Below are 17,894 nucleotides of genomic sequence, written 5' to 3' on the forward strand. Positions count from 1 at the left end.
AAAGTTTCAGTCAATAGACCATAACTGAGAGGGGGGGAGGAAAAAATAATCTCAAATGAAATTACTTATACAACTGCATACAAAATATCATTTTCCATAAACAGACTTAATCATAAACTGATACATTATTGATCTGACGCTGCAGGAAACAACATACCTATATCTTGCTTTTTGACTCCATCAAGGTGAGACAAAAAAAACTTGTTGAAAAAGTATTGTTTTTGTTTTTAGAACAAATATTCTAATTACTGCTCATTGAAAATTTAAATCCCTTTAATGATTGAAAGATTATTATCACATTTAACTATCTGGGTCATGTATTTTAAGTGTCATTTAAATGTTCACGTATTACCTGCAACAGGTATGGACATGTACTAATTAACTTCCTAGTAATGGTGGACATTTTCAAAACGGTGAAAGAAAAGAATTTTTCAACAGACAATACACACAGCTGTTGTTAATTTTGTCATAACAACACCAAGAGGTATTTTGTTGAAATCTTAACTATTCTATAAAATGTTTTGTTTGGTAAATTCAATGGAGAAGTGTTTCTTAAATTATAGATTACAAAAGACATGATTATGGCCTGTACTGCTTTTAGGTACCCATGCCTAATACCAAGAATAGACCCCTCATCTCAATGAAACTTAATTAAGCATCCTTAAATTTGTAATAATTTTGTCCTTGTTTGAACTTTCAACTTTTCGTATAATAAAGAAGTTATGTTCATTCATTTATCAAGTTTCATGTAGCTGGATCATCAACCAAAACTCTGATAAGTAGATTAAAAATGTTTAGTTCACTCAAAGATTAAACAAAAATGCACACACTGAAATGTCACACTTATCAAGATTTAATGTCATAGTCATACCATTACACTGTATATAGTTAGTCTATTTCTTATAAGTATCTAAGAAGCAAACTTATTTACTAAAATTGACCATTGAATTAAAAAAAAGGTCATCTGAACACTTCCAAACAATTATGTACTTCATTCAATGTAATATTGTTCCATATATACTATTATAGATGACCTATTGCTCATAGTATCTAAGAAACTACATATCAAACCACACTTACTCAAGAGCATGTGATACCATATCGTTTTGATCCCACAGGGATTTAGTGCTAAAAACTTAGCAAACAGGCTGTTTCACTTACTAAATAAAAAACAATCCTTCAATGCCAATTTACAGATAAACCTACCAGAGGTCGAAATTTTAACTAATTTCACTACACGAAAAGGCAGATTTACAACAATTTGGACAGTCATGTAAATGTTTGACAAATGTAACTACTTTTCTGCAAGATAAATTTGCAGACCTGCTAATGTGTATGTAAATGAATTATTCCTTTGACATTATTTAGGAGGTCGTCAAAGATATGCTAAAGATAATTATTTTATTTCCATAGCTTTAGTCATTCTTCAAAGATATGTAAAGAAATGCCATAGATTTGCATGCACTTTCCAAGATAGGAGATATATGCAAAGTTTAAAATTTGCATAACTGATTTACAATGGTGTGGGCAGTTTTGAGAGACCGCGGTTTATAAAACATTTACGACCAATGTAAATGCTGACAAATGTTTGTGTTATATTTGCAAACGTTTGTCGATATCGTTCATGTATGTAAAGAAATGTATTTTATCTACTAATACTTTCCAGTATTATAGTTATTTGGATAAATATTGTTATTTGCAACATATCTTTACAGACGTATGCAAAGTTTTGAGAGACCGCGGTTTATAAAACATTTACAACCAATGTAAATGCTGTCAAATGTTTGTGTAATATTTGCAAATGTTTGTCGATATCGTTCACGTATGTAAAGAAATGTATTTTATTTACTAATACTTTCCAGTATTATAGTTATTTTGATAAATATTGATATTTGCAACATATCTTTACAGACGTACGCAAAGTTTTGAGAGACCGCGGTTTATAAAACATTTACAACCAATGTAAATGCTGTCAAATGTTTGTGTAATATTTGCAAACGTTTGTCGATATCGTTCACGTATGTAAAGAAATGTATTTTATTTACTAATACTATCCAGTATTATAGTTATTTTGATAAATATTGATATTTGCAACATATCTTTACAGAAGTACGCAAAGTTTTGAGAGACCGCGGTTTATAAAACATTTACAACCAATGTAAATGCTGTCAAATGTTTGTGTAATATTTGCAAACGTTTGTCGATATCGTTCATGTATGTAAAGAAATGTATTTTATCTACTAATACTTTCCAGTATTATAGTTATTTTGATAAATATTGATATTTGCAACACATCTTTACAGATGTATGCAAAGTTTTGAGAGACCATGGTTTATAAAACATTTACAACCAATGTAAATGCTGTCAAATGTTTGTGTAATATTTGCAAACGTTTGTTGATATCGTTCATATATGTAAAGAAATGTATTTTATCAACTCCCAAAAAATTAGAAAGTGTCTTATATATTATAAGAAATTTTACGTATTGATGGTTTCAGAGACCGTGAAAATATTTGAATTGATTAAATAGATATTGTTCTTCCCGAATCCAAACCAGAACTTTTTGAAGTTATGATATTAAAAATGGCAGGGTGCTTTTTAAATGTCGGACCGATGATATTTTTTTCTATTTGGATGGTTAAGAAAATCTTCAAAGCTTTTATCCAGAACCAAGGAAACTATTTTAAACTTGAATGAGGATTTTTTAAGATCTTGCTGGTATAAAAACACAAATGCTTTAAAATGTATTTATCTTTCCTTACATCAGGGTTTACAATTCGATATGCTTGTTGTATCAGAACGGAAACTTTAACTCATACGACGAATTGTAATAGTAAATTGATACTTTTTTTATAGCTTAAAGACACATAATGAATGGGTTGATGGATTGATTTGTGTAAACGTCCAGCTGCAAATGCTACACGAATCTCAAGTGTAGGGAGAAATGCACTAATATAATAACACTGTACTAAATTATAAGCAGCATTACTTTTATTTTTATTACTTTTTGTACTTCAAATATGAAAAAAGACGACGTAATTCAATGACATTATAATTATTAGAATAAACTCTAAACCAGAATAAATAATGATCAAATCGATAAAAGCGGTACGTTTTCTCAACCCAAGGTAAAGTACCAATATTGGTGTGGAAAAAGTTAGTTTAGTTTCTGCTTATTTGTGATCTTTTCTCATTTTAATCAAGAGAATAATTGAATATTTTTTTTCTTCAATATAACTTAAGCCAAGGCGTGTGTTTTCAATGTTTTGCATGATCGTATAATTTGAAAATACACGAGTATGCACATACATGTACATGTATTTTATCAGAATGATTATGATAACAATTGAAAATGCCTAATAATACAATAAAAAAAGAAAGAGCATTAATCAAGTATCCCTCAATAGGTGGTAAATATGTCACTTGTATGTAAATGAATGGATTTTCCCGACTGTGAAATGGTTCATCTTTTAGCACTACAGGGTTCCTTAAAAGAAAACCGTATGTGTTAATTACCAAAATTGATCTAATAACGCTAATTGGGTATAATAAAATCCAGACGTTCTAAAGAGATTAATAATATAAGCATGTACAAATCATGCCAATTATACGCAAGCCAAGAATATGGCAGATAAAGACATCGAGATTATTTTTATAATTTAACATGCAGTTTGTATTCATGAAAATGTGTTAATACTTTGAAAAAGTCAAATAATTTAAAAGTTTACATGCTAAAAAATTAAAGAAGAAATTAGAACAGTAGCATTGTATCTGAATGCTGTTGAGGATAAACACCATTTCATATTTAAAAGTAGAATGTACACGTTTACAAGCTTATTATATAGAAATATGTTGAAATTATATACAGTAAAAGTATTTTAAAACAATTATCTTTTGTATATAAAAACAAGCATTCTCGTTTCCTCGCTTCTCATATATAGCAGATTTAATAAATTCGATGCAAAGCAAATAATTTAACCTTTGAATTGAATATAATCTCTGTATTTCGTGTTTCAACAAGAATAAAAATGACCAACATTAATGGGAAAAAAAATACATCAACTTCCATAAACTTCCTTCTATTATATTAATCTGATTATACAGTTATATATGAAAATATTTATTCAATTCAGAATAAATATAGAAAATCTTTGTCCTTTTTGTTTTCCAATCTTGACTTTATCCTATTTAAAGATATAATGATCTCAAGAAATATTCCCATGCAGTACATGTATTTGTTCCAATCGAAGGCTCCAAATTTTTAAAACATTTTCTTATCAAGATTAACATTTAATTATTTCAAACTTATATAATGTTGTTGCTGAATGATGTAAATGTTAATCGCCAATATCGAAATCAACCTCCATTTTGTCATAAGTAACAACATATTAAAATTTGAAAACCTTTGGATGAAAGGTTCGTAGATTATCGAACGGAAACGATTGGAGCAGCCCGCCCACTCGTCCGCAGTACATCAATAAATCAATAACGGGACTGGAAATCCCGGAAAAAAAAATAGCAAGTCTTAAATAAAGGTAAAATACATCCGGTTTACTGTCATCCTCATGTATATGTAGTATACTTGTTTTAAAACTGGTGTTTGTCTTTGAGTCTCTTTTTGTTTTTACTCAATGTCATCAGAAGTGTGTCGGCACTGATCAGTGGCGGATCCAAAGAGGGGGGGGGGGGGGGGTCCCAACTTTTTTTGCCGATCAATGCATTTGAATTGGAGCAATATAGTTGGGACCCCCCTTTTTTAAATGGCTGGATCCGCGCCTGCTGATATAACAAGACTGGACGGAAGGACGGACACCCTAAATTTCTATGTTCCCATCGACGCGTCGCGTGGGTGACAAAAATCCAACGACATCTTAAATTCATATTAATTTGTACTTTGGTCTTCGGGGATGTGTGTGTTTTTGGTGTTTTGAGTTAGACATAATGAACAGACCTGGCACAGCTGGTTAAAAACGCACCTTTTCACAAAGTGGGGAGGCAAAACGAGTCACAGACGATTAGCAAAGTTGCCTTTTTGTGGGGGGCATTTTGGTCACATAGGCGTCAGAAAAAGCAAGAGAGTATTCACAATCTCTTATAAGGAGTTTTCTTACAAGTATACAAGTGTTTATGTAAATCAAAAGGGTTGCTATTTCTTTATTTACATAAATAGAAATGTGGGATATACACAGCAACCGGCCAATTAACGACAATCAAAACCAAAGACATATAGATAACACGTGACTAATGCAGGATGGACAACAACATAGAGTATATTTTACTGCTAATCTGTTACAGTATATTTTTAGTAAAGATTCGTTGGTCTCTTGAATATGAAAGATAATAAGTATATTTAGTATTGCAAGTATGAAATCTATCAAATTATAAAATCACATGTTCACAACAATAGTCAGATTTAAGCTATAACATTAACAAAGTTCAATCTCCTTAGACTCCTAGAACGTATTTGTTTGTCTTGATTAAAATCAAACCATTATAACATAAGGAGATGTCATATGATTGCTAATTAAACAATTTTCCATCAAAGACTAAATGACGTACATATATATTTGAGGTCTCCCAATTACCATCCCACTAATACATTTTTTTGTACTATGAACTGCTTATACAAAAAGATATTTTGTCATCAAATGATTTATTATAATTTATAAAATAGAACATCATTATATATGCTAAATAATTTGTGCACCCTTGGCTAAATACTGGGATAATATTGTTTTATCAGTGTCCTTTCGACAGTTCGTCCCGCACTTGGAATACTAGCATATGTTGATATACGGATGATTTCGTCGGATTATGTACAGTTTTTAAGCTTTAACTTTTAAACAATGTACCTGGTGTTAGTACATACACTAAAAATTCGCATCTGGTCATTTTTTTCTCTTTTCGACATATTGATAAATTTGAGATTTTGAAATATATTGCGCCGGTTTATTTGTATGCCCCACCTACGATAGTAGAGGGGCATTATGTGTTCTGGTCTGTGCGTTCGTTCGTCTGTCCGTCCGTTCGTTCATTCGTCCGTCTGTCCCGCTCCAGATTAAAGTTTTTGATCAAGGTAGTTTTTGATGAAGCTGAAGTCCAATCAACTTGAAACTTAGTACACATGTTCCTTATGATATGATCTTTTTAATTTTAAAGCCAAATTAAACTTTTGTCATCAATTTCACGGTCCACTGAACATACAAAATGAAAGTGCGAGTTTCAGGTGAAAGTTTTTGGTCAAGGTAGTTTTTGATGAAGTTGAAGTCCAATCAACTTGAAACTTAGTACACATGCTCCCTATGGTATGATATTTTTTATTTTAATGACAAATTAGATTTTTTACCCAATTTCACGGTCCATTGAACATGGAAAATGATAGTGCGAGTGGGGCATCCGTGTACTTTGGACACATTCTTGTTAAACCTATATTGAGGGTGCACATACATATAATATGTATATTCTCATGACCATTTTTTCTTTAATGACTTTTCACGGACGACAGAATGTTGAACTTGGTGTATTTGAGTAAAATTTTGCATACAGTTTGCAAGGTTTGTCCGACTAACTACGCACACAACCCACACGTTTACATCATACAGAGTATCCTGTATTTTGTATTAGGATGTTGATTTTCTTTTTAATTTTCACAACTAACAGAATGTTTTATCTTTCTTGACTGATGCACAAAATTTTTTGTCAGACACAACAATTCAAATTGCACTGTATCGTCCTGTAAATGCATGAAATATTTGCCACCGGACTTTGAGCAACCATCTATCAATCAATTCAAATTGTACCTCCATATAATGTTTACCAAATTGCGTTATTCCGTAACGTCACACGTTTTCTGCCAAATTCTAAGCGTATCGGTCAACTTTGAAGCAATGTATATAAAAAAACAAGGACGATGACACATGTGTTTCTATATATATATATAAAAATAAGGGGATGTGGTTTGATCGCCAACTCTCCACAAGAGACCAAATGACAATGCAATTTACATCAATAGGTCATTGAACTGTCTTCATCAATGAGCAAAGCTCGTATCGCATAAAGTCAGCTATAAAAGGCCCCGAAATGACATAATATTTATGTAAAACAATTCAAACGAGAAAACTTACGAACTAATTTATGTCCAAAATAATGAACGAAAAACAAATATGTTACATAACAACAAACTGAATTACAGGCTACTTGACTCGGACCGGAACATACACAATGTGGCGAGGTTAAAACTCGTTTAAAGGAGCCAATCCTACCCTAACCTTGGTCATAAACTGGATCCCTGTTGTGTTCACTTATCTCATCAGATGAATACAAATTGAATACATCTAAGAAAAACAGAGTGGACATGGAAGGGTACTTATACATCCAAACAACCAAAAGACTTTAAGTACAGATCTTGGACTACTCGTAGTTACTGACAATTAGTTGAAAGTAATAACAACTAATACAAAAAGCATGGCTCTTAGATGCATGGATTCAGTATACAATCCTGGATATTACGTTAGTTTTTAGTCTTTCTCCGTATAAAAGAACAAAACCATCTATTGAAAAATATAAAAAAAAAAACTCCTGGTATGGATCAATATTTTAAGGGAAAAAATGTCAGGCATAGAAAAGCATATTCCTGAAAAATATTCAACATTTAAACTACACTGTGGTCAGATTGTTAAGGGATACTATACTGCATTGTGGAAAAAACAGCTAGATATAATACATAAACATGGTAAACTACGAACTTATGTAACATTCAAGTGCAACGTCGGTTTTGAAAATTATTTGTCAATAATGCGACATTTTGAGCAAAGGAAATGTATTACTAGATTAAGAATATCTGCTCACAAATTGCAAATTGAATCTGGTAGATACCAGGGTACTCTTCGACAAAACCGAATTTGTCTCAGGTGCACCTCAGGTGAGGTTGAGGATGAAGTTCATTTTTTATTTAAATGTGACACGCATTTATTAAAAAGAGAGGAATTGATGCAAAATATATTAAAATCATGTCCAAACTTTCAAAATTTAAATATTAATAACAAATTAATTTGTATAATGAATAATGAGGATCCCAATGTACTATTTGCATTTTATAAATATATAGAAGATATATACTAATAATTGAAGGAAAACATAATCTACAATAACGAATTTCAATATAACTCTTTAATATGAATTTGGATACCCTGTTAAGCCTGCACAGATCATAAGAAGAATTTCAAATTCTCTGGCACCGTTCCTTGATGATCCTTGCTGGGTGGACCCAGAATCTATAATCCTAAATATATGTTTTTAAAATATTTTTAAAATAATTTAGGAGTTTGACTCATCTGCATTACGTACAAGTAGGGACTCTTGGTGCTTTCTGCAGATAAGTCACACTAAATATCCTTTATTAAATAATACTTGTTATTTGCAGTATACCTCATGGTCAAATGTGCGAGTGCTTAAATTGTTTTTTTTTTTTTTATTTTTTTTTATTTTCTCCCCACAAACTACTAATGCCTCTTGTTTGTCTTTTCAAAGTGAAAATACACTTACCGGGTGCACTTGAGTCACTGAATTCAACATAGTATTCATTGAATAATAATACATTGCTACTTTTATTTTATTATTTTGTTAACACTTGTTATATATATTGTATTGTCTTTGTATTTCATATGTTATTGTTTATAATAATATTGTCTGTATGCTATATGCCCTCCTGGGGCCCTTATTTGGTTAATAAAAATATTCTATTCTATTCTATCCTATTCTATTCTATATTATAAGTATATAATTGACCAATGTGGACCTTATTTTCGCAATTCCATAGATTGCTTTGACGTTACGCGGGATGTTCGTACCGTTTACGTTTTTTGTATGTTTTGTGGGTAAAACTGCGCTGCAGGTGCAGAAAAAAAAACGTATTTCAATTAAAACAAAGATATCATTGTGCTGGATATAAATTTCCTTGTTCATTTATCTTCCATAAAACAATATAAAACGCATTTGGTCGAGTTGTTATGCATTTGATTATGGATTTTAGAAAAATAATGGGCTGTCCCGGGTAACATTTCACAACGAAAACTGAAGTATAAGCCTTCTTATCGACTTTTATTTTGCCGATTTTCATAAAAATTTTTTGGCCGCGAATGGCCATGAAATAACAACCCATTATGATATATTTGTTTGACGGCTAATGGCGTCTTATTCTGTTACGCCAGGTAAATCTGCAAAGTTTCATTGTGTCCCATTTCCATTTTCGAAACTACTTTAAAGAAAAAAAGTTAAAAAATACAGATAAATGATATCATCAGGTGAGAAAATGATATACCTATTATAATGTTGTTTTAATTAATTTATTAATTTCAAACGCAAAATCGGTCAAACACAAAAACAAAAAAGATCCTATTTTTTTTAAAATTTGGTGAATAAAATGTCACACGTTCAATTTTGGCAAAAACGTTGTGAACCGTCGTTATCAAAGTAAACTATGTTTAGTTTTGCACTAGATTGTCGACAATGAAATTCTAATATAGACATGTTATTTTTCTAATCTTTTCAAAATATCTATATTGATCTCCATAGCATTCGTACTTTCCGAGAAAAAAATGTTTGAAAATTGGTGAAAAAGATGTCGCACGTATCAAATTTCTTACGGCGGCAACCTGACGTTGTTTCGAATAGCCAAAACAACCAGAAACGCAGTGCCATAAAAAAACACACAGAACAAGCGCACAACTAGTCGATTGTCGGTGCATGTATTGTTCAACTACATATATATAGAGAGACTTTTTAAACTACGATTTGATTTATCTATATATATATATATATATATGTTACTGATTTTTTTGGATTCTTTTTGTTATTCCGTGATATTGATAAGTATTGCTCTCAACCCGGAACAGATTGCATGTTTTATTTCTACTCGCAAATTTTAAATTAAGTGCAGAACTTGCAAAGGTTTTAAAACGAGTAAAACTTCGGAGCGTAATTGTACCAGCATTTCTTTTGCTTTTCCATCTTATAGCACTAAAGAGGCTTCTTTAAAATTTACGGACAAAATATGTTTCGGATGATGCTGCCAATTCATTAATGAACGAATATATTACTGTGAAAACTACAAAAAAAAACTTGTCAAAGAAAAGTTTGAACTTCAACAAACTTATTTTCAGCGCAACGAGGTATTTTTGTGTCCGTTATTTTTCGACATAGAGGTAGACGGAGTAGAAAGTTTGCCGGATATTTCATGTATTATCACTTTATATTATCGGTTCAGTATAAGTCACGAAATTGTTTTTGAATGTTAGTAAACCGACATTTGTTTCAAACGCGGATATGAAATTTTCGTGAATGGAACCTTAGGACGCAGCCGGGGGCTTTTTAAAGAATCAAGTAAACATAGATTTTTTTTCTCGGGGGAACGAAATAATACAATCTGCGGCAGATCTTTTTAAATATTGCGGTAACATTTGAACGACACTAAGTTACTGTATTGTAAGCGCCGTATATTTAGATATGATGAGAGTATAGATCGTGACACGATATCTTTAAAATCGTTCCTAATATTAAAAGTCTCTAGTATCAAGTTATTTTCATCTTTGGACGATGCTTAATTGACAATTAGGTACCTGTCATGTTATTCTTGTGAAAACTATTTGGTTGGTTCTTACAAAGACTGCATAAATAATTCCATTTGAAGTATAAGGCAACCATACCCACAGTTGTCGGGAAAAACTGAAGCCGCAATTGGGGACCCGCAGAAGATGTGGTATGATTGCCGATGAGACAATTAACTCTCCACAAGAGACCAACATAACACAGAAATTAACAACTATATAGGTCACCGTACGGCCTTCAACAATGAGTAAAGCCCATACCGCATAGTCAGCTATAAAAGGCCCCGCAAAGACAATGTAAAACAAACGGGAAAACTAAGAGCCGTATTTATTTTAAAATGAATGAAAAACAAATATGTAACACATCAACAAAAGACAACCACTGAATTACGGGCTCCTAACTTGGGACAGGCACATACATAAATAATGTGGCGGGGTTAAAATGTTAGCGGGATCCCAACTATAAATATATACATGTAGTCTACAGCACTAGACAAAATATCTGTTTCATTCCGATGTAACTCGATTCAAAGTAAAAGTGTGTTAAAAAAATTTAGAAATCGGGAGATATGCCATTCAGTATCGTGTTATCTTGATATTAGTACACAGCTGTGGAATACAAAGAAAAATTGACAACTTGCAGGGGAACACGAAACTGCATTGAAAATGAAAAAAAATAAAGAATAGAAAAGAAAAAGATAGGCTAACAATTTAAGAATAAAGAATAGTGGGCTTCTAGAATATAAAGAATAGAGAATAACGTGCAAAATTTGTATAGAATAAAGAAAACATGGCGTAAATAATATTAAGAATTAAAGAACACCCACCTCCCTCCTTTTCTAGACCCTCTTTTATCCTATGACTCTTTAAAGAAAGAAGCGCCGTAATTCATAGGAACAAATAGATTTGGAATATATTATTTTCTCTAGCATTTTTCATTTCTGTACTTTTGTCTTTGTGTTGTTAACATTCAAACTTATTTTTTTGTGTAAATGGTTAATGAAACTTGGTTGATAAAAACGAAGCACTCAGTCTGTCATAAATTAGTTTTGGCACAATCTTAGTGCTAAAGATTATTCTTATCTGCTAAGAGTGTATCTAGTAGCAATCTTAGAAGGATTGACAGACCTTAAACTCATGTTGCGCTTGCAACCCTTAGAGTACTCTTTATCCTTCTCGGAACGCTCGGTTAATTTTTATTTGATCTACTTGAATCGCCTTTGAATTCTCATAGCATATGATGTGTGTCAACATTCTTTTTTTACTGAAAAATTGTAATAGTGGTCAGGGGCATCCCAATATTTATCTTAGTTGATGAAAATAGCAACTGCATTTTTTTTTCGAGCGCACAACTGTTGTCCTAACAAACTAGACCATAAGTTCACCAAACTTAACAAGCCGATGCATCACAGGAAAGCAGTATTTTACAGCCCCCCCCTCAAAGAAAAACAAAAAAACACACACACAAAATTACAATAAAAAAAAACACTATTGCTAGTACAAATGTATCTGGACAATGACATGCGACCCCCAATGCTAGTTAACACGGGTGCAGTACTAGTCCATAACTTATGTGCATTGATTATAAGTAGATACAATCGTGAAATGAGTGTGCGTCTTTTGCCAAAAGCAATTCACTATATATAACATTTCTTTTTACAATTGAACACACTATATTTTGGTAGCATTCTTTACAGTGACTTTTGATTTATGAACACTTTGAATAGTTATTTGAATATATATAGGCATTGGCATCGATAGATTCTGCCAGATTTGCAACTTGCATAATTAACTAATTAAAAATTATAGTAATTAAATTCTAAAGGTCACGCTTGGTACCCAAAGAACTACAGCTTCAATAGATAAACCTCTAAATTGAAGTTCAACCTGCATACTAGGTATTACAACATCGTGAACGGAAGAGTTGTACGTAAAAAAAAAGATGTTGTATGATAGCCAATGGGACGAATACTTATATCCGCCAGGTACCAAAGCATGATGCAAGTTAAAGATTGAAAATCAGAAATGTGCCTTGATATATTCATAGACACAGAGGCTTGTCACTTTTTTTGTTTTATCTTTTTATTGGAAAATATTCTTTAATATATCAACTTATTTAAAGTTTTAAACATTTATCAATGCGATTTAACTATAACGATAGTTTATGTATTTTGCCCCTCTTTCTTTTTTTCCCGCCTGTATGGAAAGCAAGTACAATGATATATGTTTCCACTGTTAAAGGACAAATAAGACATGTAGTTATTTTAAGACTTTGCGTAAAATATGTCTAAGAAAGAAGTGCAAGATATTGCTTTCTTCAAACACGAATCATATACATTTCCGCTAAAACTATAAGTCTAGACTTCGTCTTGTTGTACAGGGTACAATTGCCTTATATCTTTTAAAGATATGTTTTCCATGTTTTTTTGTAAGATAGGTTTTTGTACCTTCTGTTTGAGTAAGTTACATGTACTTGTATTATGACTGTCATTTGTTTTTTGTGTTGTGTGTACAGTTTATGTTCTGTAGACCTGTAAGTTTTTGAGATGCTGATCCAAGCCTAAAAGATGTTTTATATACTTTTCTTTTGTTTGAAATTTGCCAGAGAGAGATTCAAAAGATTGAAGAGTAATTGTAATATGTATTTGTCGTTTACAAATCTTCTTGAATTATGTTAAAACAAAATGACTTTGTCACATCGATTCTTGTTTCAATGTTATTTCAATTAAAAAGTATGCAAAGTATGTTAAATGTAATTATTGCAGAAAAAATAAAAAAAAAATAAAAAAAAACTTATTTATCATGACAGAAAAAATACGATTCCTGTAAAAGTACATATGGGAGCTGGGGAGATAAATGAGATATCGAATGACTGATAACTTATTTTAGTTTTGCGTATTTAAAAACAACACAATCAAATGACAACGGGAGCATTGTTTTAAGACAATGTATGATGTTATTAATCATAAAGAAATGATATTTGTTTGTGCCTTTTATTGATGGATATTGATACTAGCGGTGGTCTTCTATTGATCCTTTCGGACCAGATCTTTCTGTAAAAGGTGATAATTGTCACATTTAACTGCTGATAAACCCCGTTGATCGGAGGAAGGGCGACATCTCGTCGATGGAATGATATTATCTATCGATTTTGTTTGATTTCATTGGTAAATTGTGTGTCAATTATGACACGTGACTCACTGGTTCTTTGTTTGTAGTGTTTAACTTTCATTCTCACACACAAGAAAGTTTTTTCAGAGAGAGCTTCATGAAGCACACGGAGTTCAACATCTCGTGACTGGACTTAACGGATAAGGAAAACTAATATTACAAAACTGAAATATTCGTCAATAGATTTAACGTTTAAGTATGTGTGCAAACTAGCCGATTCTTAAAAAACATTCTCTCAAGATGTGTTTTGTGTCAAATATTATGTGACAACTAATCTACCGATGAAGGAATATTTCTATTTCAGAAACTTGGACTTTTTATAAAAACTTGATAAATCGATCGATAACCTTCCGAATGGTACCGATTTAAATTTAAAATGAGGCCGCATATCTAAAATTGTTCAGGCTTAATTTGTATATATGTATTATAACTACCAGTAACCAGAGACATATATATATATATATATACATATAGTACAACTCGTCTTAAACATCAACCCAACAATGTTAGATCTGTAAATTTGCTTTCGCAATTTCAGACGTACTTATATATATATAGTATATATTTCTCTGCAGTAACATATATAATACATATTGTAGTATATGTCTCTTTAAAAAAAATTATATATTTTATAAACAGAGTGAATTATGACTCGTGCAATTCCAGAAGTTTCAAAGCGATACTCGAAGGAAACGATCGTTTTATGCGAATGAACCATCATAACTTACCGAGAAACAAGATTTTGATGGATAAAGAAATTTACGCAGGACACCAAACAGAGCTCGAGAAGAGATCAATAACCGATTATGTAGAACCGACTTTTTTAATTTTTTTTATTAAAACGAAATTATTAAAATACATGTATAATAAATGATATTACCAATATGCCAAAACCAACCACAAAGCAGCTATATTTGTCATATCATAGCTTGACCACTAAAGCTATGGAAATATTTGTCAATATATTCTGCACCTTTCAAATATAGTAGCAAATTAAAAGCAAATATATCTATTTACCATACATTTCTAGCTGTCTGAAATATCTTTCTTTATCATTTCTTTGCATATGTATTCAAAGTTACATATGCCCAATATATTTACACATACATTTCTAGCTGTCTGAAATATCTTTCTTTATCATTTCTTTGCATATGTATTTAAAGTTACATATGCCCATTATATTTACACATACATTTCTAGCTGTCTGAAATATCTTTCTTTATCATTTCTTTGCATATGTATTTAAAGTTACATATGCCCAATATATTTACATATGTCATTGATATTATCATTTGACCACATTTCTCAGTTAAACAAATTGTCCGAAATCCATGTATTTACCATACATTTCGAAATATGTTCAAAGGCTTTTGATATGTTTTGATTTGACATACATTTCAGCCGACAATAAAGACTAACAAAGTTATTCCTTTACAATACATTTGACAGGTCTCTGTAGATTAAAGGAAATGATGCTTTACACCCCCTATAAAGTTCTCGTTTTGAATTGGTTTACATACCAGGAAAATGTAGATGCACCTTACACTTTATAACCCATATAAAATCATTTGAATGATGATGCTTTGCTACCCAGACAAAGAAACACATTTGCGGATAAATTTACATCATAGAAAAATACATCACAAAGGTTTCCATTTGCAGAGGTATACAAATACATAAGTTTGCAAAAGTTTTGCGACGGTCATAAATATATATAAATTTTTAACTGCAAAATGGTTTGATTAGGTGTTAATATATTTTATAAACCGCGGTCTCTCATAACCGCCCATAGGAGGGTATAGCACAAGAAATATTAATATTTACAACATGTAAAGACAAGATAAACTAAATGCAGCGGTTTATAAATATATGTAAATGTCGGTCTCTGAAAACATTTACATAACATTTGCATACCTCTTCAAATCCGGGATTTCGTTTGTGGTCATAAACCTTGTGTTAAAATTTCATAGATTTCCATTCACTTTTACTAAAGTTAGAGTGCGAAAACTAAAAGTATTCGGACGACGACGACGACGACGACGACGCCAACGTGATAGCAATATATTTTCAAATTTTGCGGTCGTATAAAAATAAAATAAAAAAATATGTCTCATACACTTGCTTTTTTTTTATTAACCATGATTGTAGTTGCGTAAACTATCTTTTACAAAACATACAAAGTGAAACTATCTTATCTTATAGCGACATATCTAGCAGCAGTATCAATTATTGAGAAATTGGTTGTAAAAGGATACCAAGCTTATAAAAGCAGTTTTATTGACCAATTTGTTGTAAAAGGATACCAAGCTTACAACAGCAGTTTTATTGACCAATTGGTTGTAAAAGGATACCAAGCTTACAACAGCAGTTTTATTGACCAATTGGTTGTAAAAGGATACCAAGCTTACAACAGCAGTTTTATTGACCAATTTGTTGTAAAAGGATACCAAGCTTACAACAGCAGTTTTATTGACCAATTTGTTGTTAAAGGATACCAGGCTTATGCCAGCAGTTTTATTGACCGATAGGTTGTAAAAGAATACCAGGCTTATGCCACCAGTTTTATTGACCAATTGGTTGTAAAAGGATACCAGGCTTATAAAAAAGTACAACAAAGGAACTCGGAAATCAAAGATTGGAAATCTAAAATCTAACGTTTTTCACTAGCGGAACGAGTGAAAAACAACTATCATATGCTTGATTTGGTACCGAAAAGAAGGGCGAAAGTTACCATGCAGTGGCATATTTCCAAAAGAAAACTGTGGGTTAAACCTGGTTTCATATCCAGCTTAATTTTCCACATGTACGACAGGTCATTCTGTTATATTGACAAAATTGGGTGAGCAACCCAAATAGACATACATTGTACATGTAATAGGGTTAATAAGTTAACGTAGCAATAATTTGGACACCGTCGATCGAGCGATAGTTGTAAGATCTTGTAATGGCAAACCAAGCCGTAGATTAAAAAATAGTTTTTGTTGTTTATGTACATGTACACTGTATTTAGAAAAATAAAATTACAAAACTAGTGACCTTCGAAGAAAATTCAAAACGGAAAATTCCCAATCAAATGGCAAAATGAAAAGTTCAAACATATCAAACGAAGGGCGTATTGCATTTCCGCTAATTTTTCATATTCCCAATACTACGTTTCCGCAAATTTCCTGACACCGAGGAAACGAGAACAACAAATTCGAATGGTGCCGAGTCTTTTCATGACCACCTGAACAAGCAGTTTTCGCTAGCCATCCTAACATTTTATCTTTGTCGTTGTGTTATTGAAACTGCAAACAGCATCTTACATTAAGATGATAACTGTAAAAGCATCCGTTCGGAAATATGAAAGGAGATCCTTCTTGAACAAAATACAAAACTTGTAAACGGTGAATGTACAAATATGGACTTTGTGTATACAGTACGACGTGTTGGCTACAAATATTCTGCCAGAACTGACTTATGAACTCATATCAACATGATCAAGTATATCTGATTAGTGCTGACTTTTGTACATATGTTTTCACACATTTTAATGATGAATTTCACATGCATGTTATGATGACCTTTAACTTAATAAACATTTATTTTGTATTAGGAATTTGCTTTCGATCAAAAGGTATTCTTTAAATAACTTAAGATTCATGCTTGAAAAAATACCAAAGAGATATAAATGAATTATTATTTTAATTGGCAAAATAAAGGCCACGGCTCACAAATTAATCAAACATTAATTTATCCTCAATAAAGATGAAACATTAGCATGATCATGAGTCACAAATGATCAAAATTAACACATTAGCGTGGATCACTTTTGATCAGTTATAACATTAGAATGGATCACGATTGATCGATTAAAAACCTTTAGCATGGATCACGATTGATCAATTATAACGTTAGCATGGATCAAGAATGATCAATTAGAACCATCTGTACAAAAAGAGCACTTTATCATTACTGTCCAATACTGACATTGACTTTAAAAATACCGGCCCTGGGAACAGAAGCTCAGTAACGGATATTAGAGTCCATTGTGAGAACATGGTGCAAGATTGTAGGCGTTGTGTCGTTTTCCCGCCAATTTTCTTCAGATAGTCCTTCAAGAAATTAGTTGAAAATTAA

Source organism: Mytilus galloprovincialis, chromosome 12 (assembly GCF_965363235.1).
Source record: "Mytilus galloprovincialis chromosome 12, xbMytGall1.hap1.1, whole genome shotgun sequence".
Lineage (NCBI taxonomy): Eukaryota > Metazoa > Mollusca > Bivalvia > Mytilida > Mytilidae > Mytilus > Mytilus galloprovincialis.